Here is an 18,866-nt window from a genome sequence, read left to right on the forward strand (position 1 = left end):
ATATCTATACCAGCAATCAGTAATGAAGATATTAGGGGGAAAGAGACTAGGCAATGGACAGCAGCAACAAAGGAAAGTAATTCCTGCCAATTTTCTCTTGTGCTATGGCATCATCTGTTTCCCCCGAACCATGGCTCCTTTTTTCTTCCCTTATTTTTACTCTTCTCAAATTTATACATCTTTTCTCCCATTCAAAGGCCAGCTACTTCTCTCTTTCATTATCTCAGTCCTACCTCTTCCACTACTCTGTCCCACCATGTAGAGCAGTTAGTAATGTAGAATAATGAAGAATGGAGGCAAGTTAATGATCTAGGCCAATCTTATTCCATTTATAATTGAGGAGAACTAGGCCCAGAAAATTAACTTACCCAAAGTCCCACAGGCCAAGGCCCAATAAAGGCCAAAACCAGAAACCCAGGTCTCGTAACTTGCTATCCCATTGAAAGTTTTTGCAATTTTTGAAACCTAAATCCAACATATATCTTAGGTATTCTTATCATGATTTATAATAATTTTTTTTTTTTAGCTCTTAATTGAACAATGTTAAAATTTGAGTTCTGGATGTTTGAAATTCAATTCTATGATGAAGCACATACTATCTATAAAGAAAAAAAGTACTTTGACCTCTAATGGAAGGAAAGAAAATACAAAATGCATATACATAAGTAAATAATATAGAAGAGAAAGGATACATATTTACAGATATCTGAAAAGGTTTCATGGAGGAGATGGCATCTGAACTGTTTTAAGATCAAAATTCTAAGAGGAGGATAAGGTGGGATTATACTCTAGAGTAGGGGGGATGTTTTATGCAAGATGGGATATCAAGTTTGAAGAATGACTACACTTGATTTTCTCAGTAAAGTATGTCATCCATTGAGGAAGAGGGAAGTTGAAGTGCTATAGAGTACTTGAAGACAGAGAAGATTTGAAATAGTACCTGAGATGGAGGGTGGGGAAAGTGCAGTAGTCAATCAGAAGAAAAGTTGATCACCAGATATCAGTGAGGAGAGACAGTTGAGGTGGGCTAAGATGTAACTTCAAAAAGACTCAGCTTGGGTAAATGACTTAAAAATGGAGAAGTCAGATAGTAGGAGTGCCCAGGTTAAGGATTGGTAAAACATGGGTAATGGTGAAGGGCATTGAAGATTTGCAATTAGCTATGAGGTTATGACTAAAAGAGGAAAATTAGACATGAGAAAGACATTTTGAAAACAGATTGATGGACGGAATGGTAGGTAGTGTAATGATAAAGAATATACTTAGGAAGTAGATTTAGAGTTTGATGAGAAAAGAGAATTTCAGAGGTTAGTGTCATAGCACAGTCATGGAAGATGAAATCTAAGTGATGCATCATTCTGGATGACTGAGAGTGGAATGTTTTCAAGCTACAAGTCATCCAAAAATATACTTCTTAAATTTACTTGGATGCAGTTCACCCTCCCTCTGCTATTTATATTTTGAATAAACTATTGCCGAACTGTGATCCACAGAGAATGTTCCTTCCAGACTTTCACTAGAAGGCCTTGAAATAAACCTGTTACCTCTCTGTACGCTCTAGGTGACATTTAATCCTTCTGATGTAAGGATAAAGCTAAGAGAAAAGTCCCTACAATGTTTCTAGAGCCCTTTCTCAGTTATAATTTACTCACAACTTTTTCACTGGTTGATAATTTTACTCCAAGAATCAGTTCATCAGTGAGATTTCAGGAACAGTCACAACTTGGACAGCTAGAGTAACTGACCTCAGTAGGAACCAAAAATGTTCTTTGAGGGTCCTGGGTTCAGCAACAACCCAGTCTGAATCTCTTAGGTCAAGGAAATAGGAAGTTCATATCTAGAAGAAGCTCCTTACCTGGAATCATTTTGAATCTTATTCCCGCTTAACTTCTTTATTATTTGAAATAGGCTGTTCAGCAATTTAATTTACTTTAAACATTAAGCAGATGTATAGGGATGTAACAAGTGAGACTGGATAGATTAAACCCAAAATTCACATAAAATATAATCCTTGTGTTAAAGTTACATTTTAGTGTAATTAGACTTATACTAACAGAAAAGTGCATAAGAAAATTTTAAAAAAATATAAACAGTACAGGGAAAGCCTCAAACAGTGCATGTCAATTGAAAGAGGTATCAAAGGAAAGGTAGGAATTTAAGGGATAAAGAGGGGAAGGGAAGAAAGATATCCCAGGCATAGTGAACAGCATGACCAAAAGGACAGGCAAGCTAAATAACACAGGGCATTTTGAGAGGACAGAGTTTTCTTGACTGGGACATCAAGAAGGAAGTAATAATTATGCTTTGAAAAGTAAGGCAGTTTCAGATTGGGGGTTTTAAAAGTTACAAAAAAGTATTTAACTTAATAGGCAATAAAGAGCCACTGAAAAATTGTGAGCAGAGGAAAGGCATGACTAGGCTTTGCATAAGGAAGATTCATCAAATTGTGCTATGAAGAATGAATTGGAAAAGGAATAGGGTGGATACCAGAATATTTCTATTAGAAGACAATTGTGACACTCCAGGAAGGTAGAAATAAAGCTTGTCCTGGGTGACAGTAGGGGAAATAAAGAAGAGGAACAGATGAAAGATGTATTACACAAGAGAAATTAAGAGGAATTAAGGTTAAGAGTAGAGAAAAAGCCAAGAAAACCAAACCCAGTTTTGTAGATTACATAAATGACCATGTCATTCATAAAGTGGTGAACAGGAGCCAGGTTTAGTTGACCACTTGTCATCGATGCTGTTGATTGGATTCATCTTTTGATTTGGAATTAAACTCTTCCTGTAGGAGCTATTACTTTATGTCATCAAAGTCTAGAGGTATCCCTGCTGATCAAACCATCCCCCAGATGTAGATGGAAGTGGTTTGGAGCACTTAGGAATTTCCATTCCAACAGGCACCGTTACTTAGATCCCTAGGCTAGATATATACATACCTATGCAACTGAGTGGTATAAGGGACAGAGCACTGGACCTGGAGATAAGAAGGTCTGGTTTCTAATCTGGTCTCAGTTACTTACTAGCTGTGTGTTCCAGAGCAAATCATTTTTACTTCTGCTTCAGTTTCCTCATCTGTAAAATGAGCATAATAGCAGTCCCTACCTCCCAGGGTAGTTGTGATCAATCAATGAGAATATATTTGTAAAGCACTTTGCAAACCTTAAAGCGCCATATGAATGCTAGCTATTATTACAGCCCCTTATTTAAATTGCCCCCCAACAATCATTTACTCAAAATGTATTTGAGTGTCTACTATGCAGTAGGCCCTCTTTACATTTTTCCTTAGTATAACATATGTCCCCAATCTACATAATGTCCATCCCTCAAGATCTTCTTCCCTAAACTTGAAATACTCTTTCCTGGAAAAATCTGCACCCACCCCTCCTTTCTGGGCAGCTTCTTAAAACAGGAAGGTCACCTGCCTTCTTCTTGTTCTGTTTTTCCCAAGGAAGCCAACTTTTCATCCCTTATCTATCTCTTGAAGAATTCTCTGGCCAGATGCAGCCCAGAGGTATCAATAGTCCCAATTAGTGCCAGTCACCATCCAGCTCCACAGTGTAGCCTTCCTCCTCTAAATGGGATGTCTGACTCTTCTTTGAACCTCTGGGCTTTGCAGAGTATTTTTGCTGTGAGGGACTGTTGCCTTATCTTTTTGGATCTTCCTCTTCCATGTAATACACCAAATCCATTTTCATTACTGTCACCAATGTCCAGTAGGTGATGCCCTTCAGATGGTCCACCTTGGAAACATCTTCGCATGGAAGAGGGTCATAATTCTGGCATCTACAGGCCTTGCCTGAGATCTCTTGTTATGATAATTCTCTTTTGACCTGCCCCTGCTCTCTGAACTCCAAACAACCTAATGGAGTTCATCTTTAATTTCCATTGATATTCCTGCCAACCACACTACCTCCCACATTTATCTCTCTAGGGATTAATTATTCTTCTTTGTCATAGCAATGCTGTGTTCTCCTAAACCATAGTCCCGATGGTCACTTGGTGAGACCCCAAGTAGACAAAGAATTAGCCTCTTTATTTAAAATTATGTACCAAATTGGAATTAGCCTTTATTTTGAAAATAGTCTAGTTTGGTTTTAGCTGTCTCTGTCAAGATCAGTTGGGCCCCAGGGGTCTCTCCCTACACTACTTGTACTATTTTGGTTCAGTGACACAAATAGTAAGAATTAGGTCAACCCACCTGATTTATTTGTGAGAACTGATAGTTCTTTGACAGAACATTATTGCTGGGGGAGTGATGTGTGATACTAGGAAAATTGCCAGTTGAATGTGGATTATGAGGGTATGACCTGTTAAATGGACTTGCAGTAGGATAAGAGAACTTAACCTCAGTGAGTGCTATTTTGGAGTCTTATTCCCGATTCTCCCCAAGCTCATCTTTTCTTTCTTTCTGTCATTGCTTTATATCAAGTATGAAATCTGTTGAGCCTGTAAGTACAATTTGCCATTAGCAAACAGAGAAGGAGGGGAGAAAGAAATGGAACAGTGGAAGAAAAGGGAAATTTAAAAAGAGAGTAAATGGGGATCATTGGTAGAAAGATGCTGCCAGAAACTTACTGAGGAGTCACCCACTGTCTTAGTGCCATGGACTGTCACCTCAAACTCAGAAATGCTTTCCAGATTACTTTGTTATTCTCTGAAAAAACCTATAGGAATATCCAGAAGCTTAGAGAGTCTTCTTTAGAAGCCTTTTTTTCCTGCTGTGGAACTAATGCTTTAAGAATCCCCGTGGCCTTCGTGATCAGCTTCCCATCCACTTCCTAACTGGCACAGCTAATAACTGCTTAGATCCCAGCTTTAGAGGAAGGAGCAGGCTGACTTTCTATCACACGAGATGGTGAGGTTCTCCTTCATGATTTTAGTGCTGCTTCCACTACATAAGAGCTTTCTGTGCACCTGGGGAAGTTCCCAGATCCTTGGGGCATCCTTGATGCTGTCTCCCAAATGTGGCTCTTTGGGTACAACCGCCTCTTCCAAAGTAGAAGGCTTGTCATGTCCCTTCACCCTCATTTCATTGTATCATAGATTTAGAGCTGGAAGGTTCTTTAGATACCATTTAGTCCAACCCCCTCATTTTACAGATGAGGAAATGAGGCCAGGAGAAATTAAATGACTTGCCAAGGATCACATGGTTCCTAAGTATCTGAAGCAGGACTTGAACCTTGATCTTTTTGACTACTCTTGAGTCTAGGGATCTATCCACCCCCTCCATTTTGCTCCTCATACTTCCTCACAAGGCACACAGACTCACATCATGGTCTGCATGATGCTATTAACCAAGAGTGATATTTCAACTGTTCTTCACTTTATTGTGTCCAGATTGCATCTGAACACCTTGTTGAACTTCCAGAAGTTGCTGAGATATCCAAAAATGTCTGAGAGGTGACTAAGGGACAAAGGGTCACCCACTGCATCTTTATAGTACTGCCAGAAGTACTCTCGAGTTTCATTGCATTTAAATAAGCCGTTTTCCTACTGCACTACCAAGCTCACTTTTATTCTTGATGTTAGATGCCTCTCTTCCCTATTTTTGTTTCCTCTTATTTTATTGTAGCTCCTGTCATGTGGCTTTATCGTTTTTGCAAAGAAATCTTGTCAACCATCATTTGCACATTCAGATGGGTCTACACAAGTCCTCCAGAATCACTGAGAATTCTCCTCTTGCTATAATGGTAGATTTGAAAGATAATATAAAGAAGCATTGGGCATACTCCCTACCCTTAAGAAATTTAACATCCAGTAGGGGAAATAATGGCATTCAAATGAAAAAAATAAATGACAACATCTTAGGACAGTTGTCAAGGATTAGACAAAAAGTACAAGATTAAAAAGATCATTTATTGTTGGGTAGGGTGGCCGGGAAAATCTTCTTGGAGATGAAAGAGCATCACGAATTGGGCTTTGAAAAATGAGTAGAATTTATACAATGGAGGAAACATATTCAGCCTAAGAAACAGATTGTGAGCAAAGGCAAGAAGATGGTAATACAAATGATAAGCAATGAAGACTTTGGAAAGCATTGTTTCATTTTAAGAAGGGGCAATGTTTTTGTGAAGATTTTTCTGGCATTAGCATATGGAACAGAGAACAGACTAGGAGAAGACAGAAAAGTTAGGAAAATATTGCAGGTTGTCCTGTAATATAAGTAATAAAAACAATATGATTTAAGAGAAATCCTTAATGAAATACAACTCATATTAAAAAAAAAAAAAAAACTTGTAAAAAGACTAAACATGGAAGGGATCTTTGTGATCAAAAGTACATATATGTTTAACATGTATATATGTATATATGCATATACATGTATAATTTATGAATTAGAATATTTATGAAGTACTGGCAGCTTTCACAACAAGTATAGGAATAAAGCAAGAATGTTTCCTTCCCCATTTTTATTTGGCATGGTTTGAGAAATGCTAACTATAGCAATAAGAAGATAGAATTAAAGGTATATTGATCAAGGGGAAACAAAAATTATCTCCATGAGAAGACAAAGTTTAGTTAGAAAAACTTCAAAAAACTGGCAAAGCTAATTGATAGCTTGGCTTCAATAAAGTAACAATATACAAAGTAAACCCATAAAAATTATAAAACATCTCTAATATAATGCTAACCAAAACTGGTCAGAAATATGACAAGGAGGTAGGATTTTTAAGCAAATAGTAAAAGCATTCAGGTAAAAAAAATCATCAGATTATAGATTCAGAGGTGGAAAGAGACTTAAGAGTTATCTCATCAAATCACCTTGTTTTATCACATGGAAACTGAAGCTTGGAGGATTTGAGTGACTTGCCAAGGGTCACAGGAGAGTGGCAGAGTCAGAATTCAAATCTAGGTTCTCTGACTCCAAAGTAATGTACTTTCTACAGAATCATGTTACCAAATAGATGATCTTGGTTACATAAAATTAAAACATTTTTGCATGAACAAAATCAATGCAAATAGAATTTTACATGAAATATTTCTGGTGAAAATCAGATATCCAAGTTGTGTAAAGAATTGGCCAAAAAAAAAAGTTAGACCCAGGCACTTAAGAATGTAAGTAGACAGAAAACAGCATCAGTCTTCAAAGGAAAAATTAGAAACTTTGAACCAGTGATTGAAATTAATTTCAAAATTTGTTTTTTTTTAAAAAAATGAACAATATCTCAACAAGAGAAATACAGAATAAAATAATAGGATTGATGTCATATCTTTCATTTGATTATGATAAAAGATAAGAAATAGCAAATATTGAAGCAGCCATGGGAAGTCAGGCACATTAATACTCTATTGATAGAGGTATAAATTAATCCAAATGTTTAGGGAAATAATTTGAGGAAAGTTAGTTTTCTGCAGTTTCCTTATACTTGGAAAATATACCAGCAAGGTCAAAGACAGAAATGTCCCAATCATTCTAGTGGTTGGAAGCCTTTTGAAAGTAAAAGGAATGGTACTAGGTAATCTGTCTTGTTTTCCTTCAGACTCTTTCATCCTCCTCAAATCCATGCCTTCAATTAAGAAACACATTGTAATGGATATTATTATACCTTAACAGATTACCAGATTAGGAATTTTTAAAAATGGGAAGATGGAAAGTGAAATAAGCCAAACCAGAAAAACCATATGAACAATGATTGAAAGAATATAAATGAAGACAAAAGATAGTCACATATAATAATTACAATAACTGATGATTTTTTTTTCCTCCTGGTAGATTGATGAACTATGATAGAGAAATACTGCCTACTTTGTCAAATATCTATCCTTATCTGGTCCTAATGTGGGATCCAAAAATCTTGAGAGATCCCCTTTAGGTATCCCTAATATCATCAGGAGATAGAGCACATGGCCAACTTCCTTTATTATATGTCTGAGAAAGTTCATAGAGAAGATAAATATTTTTTAAAAATACACACTACACAGCTTATCAAAAAGAGGTATTTTGATTTCACAAAATGGTGACTAGACCGGGAATCATAAGAACGGGGTTCTGGTTGAAACTCAATCAATAAGTATTTATTAAGCACCAACTGTGTGCCAGGCATAGTGGTAGACCCTAGTGATACAGAGACAGAAACAAAACAGTCCTATACTTTCTGGTCTTGTGACCTTTGACAAGTCACTAAATGAGTTTTCCTTAGGCAAGGCAAATAATAAACCTAACTGGTCTGTTTCACACGTATATAGATGGGAGCAAATGGAATGTTTAAAATACTTGAAAATAGCAAAATACCTTTCAAATACATTAAGAATTATATTTGTTAATAACGGTTCTGGCTTGAGGTGATTAAAACCTGGATTGGGTAGAATATTTGGAGAGAAATGGAACTGAAAGGAATTATATTCAAAGAATCAAAGATTTGGTTACTGGAAATGAAAGACTGGGGAGAGGGAGAAGACAAATGTTTTCATAGAAATGTGTTCAATCACCCAAGGGAAAAGATTATATAACTGATGGGAGGACAGGTTTTTGTAGCAGGGAGAAGAATGAAGTAACACCTGTGTATCCTTAAAGGGTGTCATTGAGTGTTATATGGCATCCTGCGAAGCTCAGGAGAACAGGACATGGCAGACCACTTCCCTGACGAGCCACACCAAGTAGTAAAAAAACCAATTCCATCAGATACTAACATCATAGCATTTGAGTTACTGTACTTTTATGGAGTGGGAGAAGGAAATCGTGGCAATGACAAAAACAGACAAGGGAGAAACTTTTGGCCATTTTTTGGCAAATTGTCAATAAATTATTTTGTGGAAGAGATGTGAGCAATCTTTTTTTTTTTAACCAGACCTGATTTCAACATGTATAAGGAGTTCATGGTGAAGTATTCCCTCTACCCATACATTCAACTTTAGTTGTTCTGTGATTTATGGTCTTAGATAGTTATCTGAGGCATTTAGAGTCAAGATATTTTCCACACAACCAGTATGTGTCAGAGGTGGGACTGGAACCCAGGAGTCCTGGACCCCATGGCCAGATCCTTATCTGCTATATCTTGTTGTCTTTTAAGGAAATGTGGCACATATATATACATACATGTTACATATATATAATGTTGTGTATATAGTATACATGTTATAAATGTTACATATAAATGTTATATGCTTCATAATGCTTTATTTACATGTGTAGGTGTTGTTACATTTATATGTATACATGTGTGTATATAATATAATGTGTATATATGTTATATAGAACATATATTTGTATGAATATGTATAATTAAATGTTCTTTGCCTTAGACACATGTTATCTCAGAAATCCACATTAAAAAATGTTCAAAATTTACTTCTTTAATGTCTCCTCAACTCTGCTCTCCTATCTATTTCTCACCTCTCTGGGCAAAATAAGACTTCTTGGGAAGGTATTACTATTAGCCAAAGACAATATTGGGGTAATTTATTACATCCATATTTTTCTGCCCTCAATCACTGGATTCTTCCTCCCCACATCCCCATATCCACAGCTGAGCAGAGATCCAAGGCCTTGTCTACAGACATGGAGGCCATTGTACATCTTTAGGACAGTGTACTAATTACAGGGAATATGTCTGCACGGGTGGGACAGACTTCTCTGATTATAATCATCATTTGTGTCAAGTGCAATGGGACTGGTGGCTCTCTCTGTGTTGTGTAATTAATCTAGGTCTGGTCTTGTCCATGCTTTATGCTACTCAGTATTTTTTTCCTGGATCATTTGAAAGGCTTATTTCTTACTGCAGAAGAACTGGCTAATACTACCTGAGGTGGCTAGATTTCCTTTGGACCCTCCTAGTCACTTTCTGGATAAAAGTTCATCTTTTGATGCATAATGAATATTCACAAAGTGGGCTACAGCCCAGACCAAAGGAAAAACATGATATGATTTTTGTTTTTCTCAGTTTAAATATACTCCTCTCTGTGGAGGAATTCACCTCTACTTCTGGGCCAGCTTTTTAGAGCTGAAGCATTCCTTTCCTGTAGAAGACAAGATGGGATTCATTGTCTCTCATCCTCTCTTCTGTTCTCTTGTTGCTAGTAACACTTTTAAACCAGGTAGTAGGTATCTGAAGAAGATGGAAGGTGTGAGCTGGATGGGTTAGCTCTTGACTTAGAAGTGAAATAAGTGAATGAATAAAGCATTTATTAAGTGCTTACTATGTGCAAAGCACTGTGGTTAAGCACTGGGAAAACAAATAGAAAAGATTGTCTCTGTACTCAAGGAGCTCACATTCTAATGGGGGAGACAACACATAGAAAGTTTCAACTACAAGTCGGATGGCAAGGTCCCATAAGTCCTTAGGGTGCAGCAGCAAACCAGAAGGTGGTCTATTGTTTGTCATTTCCACTGATAAAATCATATGATTTCTGATTGACACTGAATATTTTAACAATTGGTTCTGTTCTGTTTCTCTCTTGTTCTCTCTCTATCTCTCCTCTTTCTCTTCCTTACCCCACTCCCATTTTTTTCTGAAATGCATTCTTTCCTTTGCCTATATTAAATCATACAGGTTGTATTCCCCTATGGTAGAGTAGAAGTTTTTTGAAGACAAGAATTTTGCTGGTTTTACCATCATAGACAGTTATTAATTATTATAATTATTATTGAGTTGAATTGAACATATATGAACATACCCTTATGTAGTCTTGTTAGGTCATATTTCACTGGTATATTTCAACCCTAACTCAGAAGTTCAAAAGATGTATTATGTAACACCAAATCAAATCCCATGGAAATCTTTTAAATAGCTTCTATGACCACAAGGAATCTGTTCCATTGTTCCCTTAGTCCCTCAGTTAGCATCAAGGATTATTAAGAGACATAACCCAAAGGATTCTTTTTTTAATCATTAAAAAAACCTTTTCTTCTGGATTTGTAGGGGAAAGAATGTCATTGTGAACTTGAAGTGTGAAATTATTCATGACAGGTCTTTAGGGGATTCATAATTTATAGGTAAATAATTAGCAGGTGTTAGGGGACATTCATAATGGTGAACTGAAAGTGTGATATGAACTTTTAAATTTACCAATAGATTAAACCAAGCCAGGGCTCTCTCTTAGTCCTTTTTAGGGGTTATCTAAGGCTTTGAGGCCATGTGAATGTACTCAAAGAAGCTAGTTAAACTAGGATGTGTTTGTGAAGTGTGAGAACCATCTAAATGTGTACACAAGGTGGATATATTCCATATCATTATTTTTTTTGATTGCTCCCCTCTCTTATGACTTTTTGTCCCTAATAAGTGTACCTTATTTATACCAGACCAAAGTGTAATTTATATGCTAAATATTCTAAAGCTGGTCAAAACGTGTTGTTACCTATGAGAATAAGAAAATATAACTCTTAGAATGCAAGACTTTCCTAATACTGGGTTTGTCTTTGTGAGGTTTACCAAGGCCATTTGTGATAAGAAAACCAATTAGAATTTGGTCCATTAAAACCATGTATCTTTTTTCTAAAAAGTCATACAACCATCTGGACCTTTTGTAAAGTTGGACAGTCTATAGTTTAATATAATGTAATTATCAATTAAAACTAATATTTTTTGAATGGGAGATCCTCCTGTCTTGTTTTTTCTTTTTCCTCTCTGTGTTGCATAAAACAAATTTTGTGATCTAAAGACTCGACTCCCTGTATAGAAAAGCAAATAATGACATCATACCCAGTCTTTTAACACGTCTTTCCCTGATATACCAATCCTTTGCTTCTTTTCCTCACATAAAGCAAGCCCAAATAATTACTCATAGGAATCAAGTCTCTCTTCCATGGATTTATATCTACAAACCATATTTTTTTTTCTATAAAACATATCTATAAACCATATATTTTTCTTATATTCATTTCAAATTTCCTTAGAATGAGGCCCAGTCTAAGAAGAGGGAAAAAAAAATTCACACCTTCAGCAAGGTTACTGAAGAACTCTCAGAAGAGACAAAGGGAAGAGCTGTTCCAACCAACTTCACCACACTGTTTTCTGCAAAATTAACCCTATTTCATTTCCCACTAAGTTGTGTTGCTTAGATAAGAATCACACATATGTGCCAACTCAAGATTTTCTCTAGTGTCAGTGGGAAAGGTCAAAATGAAGCATGGAAGAAATGGCAAAAAAAAGGAGCTAAGGGAAGAACTGGAAAATTAGATGTGTACCCTGAAGTCTGTTGACATTTAGAATAGCCTGTTGGGGCTATTTTTCTATTGCAAAGTCTACTTTTTCCCCCTACACTTTTTCCTTCCTTTTCCACATTTCAGTGTTCTACAATTTGTATAACATTGCTGACCTTATTGAAACAATCTGGAAAGATATGGTAGAATTTCTCTTTCTCAAAAAATGATATCAATTGGAATAGCTCTGCCATAGAATTAAGGGTTTAAGATCTGAACCTTCACTATTCTTCTACTATTAATACAAGCCTTTGACAAGGACATAAAATAGCTTCACTTATTTGACTGGATTTTACCTGCATCTATGAAAATGATTTAATAGCAGGTCAGTTAACATTACTAGATTTATGGGCTTTTCAACACAAGAAGTTGAACCTATATCAGATTGCTTGCTCTCTTAGGGGGGTGGATATAAAGGAGGGAGGAAGAAAAGAAAATCTGGAAGTAAAAATCTTATAAAAATGAATGTTGAAAGTTGTCTTTATATGTCATTGAAAAAATAAAATACTATTAAACACAAGAAGTTGGACTAATCCAGTATTAGCATGAGCTATTGTAATGGGCTGAGGTTTGAGTTGATGCACTGAGGTCCCAAGTACGTGAGGCTAAATAGTAATTGGGCTATACTCTATTAATATACATGATTGGATAAAGAATGATCCCTGCCCACTCTCCGTGCAAGTCCTGATGTGTTGTATAGGAAATGACGATTTTGGTGGGTGGAGGCAGAGAGAGACAGGAAGAGAAGCTGGGAGAGATTGGGCCTGGGTTCGATACTTCTACCTGCTGGTCGTGTGGCTGCTGGTCTAGCTAGCTTCTTGACTCAGCTGCACGCATTGCTATCGCCGATTCTCTTCCACCTGTGATCCTTCTTCACTGAGAATAAAGACTGACGATTTTCCCCTAACCTGAATTCCTGACTCCTGCTGATTTAAAAATACGCGATCATCACAAGCTATGAAGGATTTTCCAAAATTTCCTTATAGAAACATTCCTTTTCTTTCTTCCTATGCCATTTTTTCCTGTGAAAGTATGTCCTAGGGGACATACTTGAAAGTAAGAAAGCTTTGCTGGGTTATTTTTATACGTTTTCTTCATTCATTTCCACAAAGCTCCATTCAACTTCTTTCCACCAAAGCAATAGAATCATGGCTAAACAAAAATTTTAACCCATTGCCCTTTTGGGGAGCTGGCCCATTCTGTAGGTCAGCAGATCTTATCTTCATTTTCCTGATTGCTTCTCATCTCTAGTAATCACGTCATAAATCAGCAGCAGATGAATTTGCTGGCTTGTTTCACAATATACAAGAGCTTTTGTGGTGAGAAACCTAGGAACACAATCCCCGTGAACATTAACCATCTTTTGTTGGCATGAATAAGTTGGGGGTGATCATCACTTCTGACTTCTTCCTCCAGGAAGAGTTTGAATGTTTCCTTCCTCCACTTTGTGCACCTCATAGGAATCCTCTTCCTTTTAGGAGTGCTTGGAGGAGTAGCATTTCCTCATTGCCCCTGTTTTGAGGAGTCAGGTATTCCTAAACTGGCTCATTTTCCCCTGACATCTCATGTGTCTCAGATCTGTGGCTTCATCCAGTTGGGTTAGAATTTAGCTTTAACTTCACAGATATCACTGTCTTGACAAGGGATGCTTAGTATACTTGACTCGTTTGTCCTCTGCTGAGTTGACATTCTGATTGAATGAGAAACAGGGTTCCCAGTGCACAAAATAAGGAGAAACTGAGGAGGAAATCGCCTTTGTCTCATGCAAGAATGTTTTTAAAAACTTAAACATTGGCAGCTCTAGGAAGTGAGGATCTAGAATTTGAGAGACACTGAAAAAACAGTGAAAATTCTGTCAGCTTATTTTTTCCTCACCAGCTACTCACTTTCCTCATATCTAAAGTTTTTAGAGCCAGGTCAAAAAAGATTATGAAGAATAAATAAGTAGCTGAGTTTGCTAGGAGATATTTTGGTGGGTGGACCAAAGTCCTATTCCTAAGCTACTCAGCAATGAACTGGGTCCATCCCTACCCCAGGCTCACCTATTAAATTAATAATGAAAGTTTTGAAGCCAGAAAGGGAGAAAAGGAGGGAGAGAAGTATCAAACAACCCTTGACTCTTTTATATTTGCAGCTCTTTTGTGTTACTTTGAAAGTAGTATTGGGGCTGATTGGTATCTTTGCATTGTAATGACAGTTAAAAGGTAATTACTATTTAGTAGTAAGATAAAGAACCTGCCAAGCCTGAAGATTCTTTATCCTTCCCTAACTACACTTCCACCTATGAAATCAGAGAAACCATTCATTGTAATGCAGTATTACTGTGGGCCATATATAATTTGACCAAAGACTGGATTTTACCTGTATCGATGAAAATGGGAATTTCTAAGCAGGTCAATTAATACTAGTAGATTTATGGGCTTTTAAATACAAGAAGTTGGACTACTCCAATATTGGCATGAACTCTGAAGGATCTTCCAAATTTTTCTTATAGAAATATTCCTTTTCTTACTTCCTATGCCAATTGTCCTGTAAAAAATGTTTCCTAGAAGACATATTGAAAGTAAAAGCTGAGAAAAACATTGTTTTTGTAAGTTTTTTTCATTCTTCAAAACAAAGATCCATTCATTTAAAAAAAAGAATTGATTGTGGGGCTTTAGAAATTATATGGGCCAAGTTCTTCGTTTAACATCAGGACTTTGAGGGCCAAGGACATTCTGTGAGTTGCAGAATCATAGGGTTAGAAGGGACCTCAGTGTCATCTCATACCCAACAAGCAGTTATTTAGACTTTGCTGGATCTCCAATGAGGAGATATTCTTACCCCTCAGAGCAGTCCATTCTCTTTGAGAGAACTTTTTTTAGGAAGATTCTCCTTGCATCAAACCTAAATATGCCTCTTTTCAATTTCTTCCCAAATCCTTGGTCTTTCCTGTGGGGTCAAACCTTCAGGATAATAGCCATCCATATACTTGAAAACAGCATTAGATTAGAACTCTTGTCTTATAGACTGAAAATCTTATCCTATATCAGGGGATATACTATGGAAGACTGCCTCTTATCTAAAAACCTAAAAGCAGATAAGGAAGGTAGAGGGAAAGAGATCAGGATCCAGGAAGGAAAGAAAAGGAAAGGGGAGGGAAAGACATTTTAAAAAACACAAGAAGATAAATGTAAAGTTTGAAGCAGTAGTAAAAATGCTATCAAGCAGTCAGTATAGAATCACTCCCCTCCCCTCCCCATTTTTATTGTAATACTAGTACATAATTCTTTTTCTCTTTTGGTCTCAAATTAAATGAACTCATCCCCTGTTCACCTGTGATCTCTGGGAGAGGTTTGTTGAGCAGAGATGGGTAGGATCTCTTTTAGATTCTTTACATTGCACCCTCTTTTTAAATACCCCACTTGGAGAATGAGACTATGTGGAACTGAATGAAGACACTCTCATAGGAATATAGCCTGAAATTATAGCCTTAATTGTGACTTGAGATTTTATAATGGAGCTACAGCTAAATGCAGATATTTGTCCCCTCCTGTTTCTTACCACCTCTTATTAATTAGCATTTAAGCACCTCTTTTAAAGGCAGCAATTCTTTCATTTCTGGGTTAGATTTCCACAATTAGGATGTAAGCACAGACTCCCCCAAACAATAGAGGAAAAGGCCAGGCAGGGATGGGAGCGTCTGCATTCAGGATATTTAGTCTTGTGTTTTGCAGTTTATGCTTTGCGCTCCATTTGCTGACAAACACTTTATCAGATGGGAGATGCCTTTTCTCGCGAGATTGTAGTAAACCCTTTTTTGCTTTTTCTTACTCTTAAGAGTCTCTGATTGTTTTTGTGGTCGATACTGTACCACCCAGTTTGGGGGCTCGTTCTAGGATATTTCCTGTTCATGAGGGGTCTCTCCTATACAGAATCCTTGGGCTGGCATGCTCCAGAGAGCTCTCCAGTGGTCCTTGGACTTGGCTCAGGAACTCCTACTCCGATCAGGTAAACTCCCAAAGAGCGAAAGCAAAAACGGAAGTGGGTTAGCAAAGACAGATGATTAATTCAGCCCAGGAGATAAGCCAGCTGAGAAAAGTTTGCAATCAGTCCCACAGCCCAGAAAGCAAGAATTGGTGAGGGAAGAGAGACTCTGCCAAGTAACTGGTGAGCTATCTGGATGACTGGGATTGGCTTTGGGATAATTTAGGCAGTCAGAGCCTGTAAAAAGCTCCCCTTTCTCTTTGATATTGAGGAAATCTTAGATGGTTCAGTCTATAAGGATTTTCTTAATTTCCTTTGGTAAGATCAGGTGAGTCCTCCATTAAAGAGGACAAGAAAACTATGGATCATGGGAAAGGAACAATCTAAAGTAGCTGGCTCTGAGAACCTGTTTAGTATTCCCAAAATATAGCCCTTTAGATAAATAGGCTTAAGAATTGGGATAAAGTACCAAAATGTACAGGGAAGGACAAAAAGAAAATGATTAAATACCGTTCCTTTGTTTGGGCAGACACCCCACTCAGAGGAGGTCTTCTGGCCAAGGTACAGATCTTCCAGGTCTAAATGTGCCAAAAATGGAATCAATATGTAAATTCAAAGGAGCCTGTTAATTCTGAGGAGAGTGAATATGCAGCCTTGTCGTTGCTGCCTGTGGGACAATCTGTTTTGAGGGAGGAGGAAGAGGACCTTGAGGGACCCCCTTTTGGCACTGCCTCTTCCCTGTGCCCCCCAGTCAGCTACCCTCCTAAAGCTTCAGCTCCTGAACTTCCCAGGGAGGAGCCGAAGGAAGCTCAAATGATTTAAAACCATTAACTATCTCCTCTTCTCCTGGACCTCTTCCGAGGTAGCTTAAGCAAATATATTAAAGGATCAAAAAAACTTTCCATTCCACAAAGACTAGCTTGTTCCACTTAGAGAGATCCCACTCACGGATGAACTGAGTTGGTAAATCCTCCCCTGAGTAGCATGGAGGTAAGAAACCTGAAAAAAGAGATAAAAGCCCTTTTAGAAGATGCATCGGGTTAGCAGAATGGTTTGATTAATTCCTAGGGTCTTAATAGCTACATCTGGCTGGAATTGATGTCAATCTTAGGGATCCTCTTCACTGGAGAAGAACAGGGGCAGATTAGAAGAGTTAGTATAATGCCCAGGGAGGATCCAGGGGAGAACAAAAACTCCCCCATCAAGGTCCTAATTAGGATCATAACAACATAGCTCATAAAGAAAGTATGAGGGATTTGTCAGATGATTGTTCAGGGTATTGGAAATTCAGTCCCTGGAAGTTAAAATACAAATAAAGCAACAGAAATTAAAAGAAACCCCCTCAGCCTTTTAAAATAGACTCAAGGGGAATGTATGTGGAAGTATTCAGGGTTAATGATGCTCTGGCCAAAGTCTGCTTTGGGTATACTTTGTTACCAATTCATGGCCAGATATAAACAAAAAGCTCCAGAAGCAAGAGGGGTGGCAGACCAACCCTTGGACGAATTATTAGAAATGCCCTAAAAGGTCTAGGTAGCTAGAGGGACTGAAGAAAAAAGAAATTGTTAGTCATTCAAACAACGGGAAGATCAGACTAAAGTTACGCTCCAGATGGTACAAACAATTGCTAAGTCTCTAATGAAAAATCAAGGGCAACCTGGTAGGGGAAGGAGGGCTTTTTGCCTAAATCCCAGCCAACAAGAGATTCAGAAAGAGGAAAGGGAATAATAGACTGCGCAGTACAGACTCCCCTAATGTGTTTCAATTTTGGACTAGGATATATGTAGAAGGATTGCCTATGAGGGAACAAAAGATCTACTCCTTCATAGAAAAGAAGTGTCAGGGGCTCGTCAAAAGAACCCAACAAACAGCCCTTGATAAGTTTGAGTAGGACCAGACAAAGAGGAATTGGTTTCCTTGATAGATACTGAGGCTACTAGATCCTCTGTAATTTATTGCCCCAGGAGTCCAGATTATCCAAAAAACTCTTTTAATTCCAGGGGTAAAAGAAGAAAATGTTATTGTATCTCTTATTGAAGTTTTAGAATTAGAATGTGCTATGGTGCTGACTTTGAGGAAATGACTGCTAGTCCCAGAGGTGTAAATCTGTTAGGAAGAGATTTAGTTACCAAATTGTCTATTCAATTGATACCAAAGGGTCTCAGATTATACCAGTCAGACAAATGTTATTGAGAAAAGAGGAAGGAAATAGAATTCATTCTGAGGTTTGGGCGTGACCCCATTACAGAGGCCAAGTAAATATAGTGGATCAAACAATAATAACCCATTCTTTTGGAGAGAAAAAGAGGGTTGTTAACAGATTACTAGAAACCGGCATATCTCCCTTTGATATACCAATACAACCAGCTAAGAAGGGAGACAGATCCTACAGGTTGGTGCAGGATTTGATGGAAATTAATAAAATAGTCCTTCTTTCTCATCCAGTAGTACCAGATCCATATACAATAATGGGAAAGATTTTCCCATTAGTAAGTAATAAGTGGTTTAGTATTATAGACTTAAAATATGCTCTCTGGGCTTGTCTACTAGATCCTGAAAGCAGGGATATTTTTGCCTTTGAATGGGAAGACCCAGATACTGGAAGAAAACAGCAGTATAGGTGGTGCATTCTACCCCAGGGATATACAGAATCCCCTAATCTGTTTGGGCAAGTACTAGAAATTATTTTGGGGAAATTTTAAGAGTTCCCCCAGGTACCTAGATCTTGCAATATGTTGATTTATTGATCACTGGAGAA

This window comes from Sarcophilus harrisii, chromosome 2, assembly GCF_902635505.1.
Source record: "Sarcophilus harrisii chromosome 2, mSarHar1.11, whole genome shotgun sequence".
In the NCBI taxonomy this organism is placed as follows: domain Eukaryota; kingdom Metazoa; phylum Chordata; class Mammalia; order Dasyuromorphia; family Dasyuridae; genus Sarcophilus; species Sarcophilus harrisii.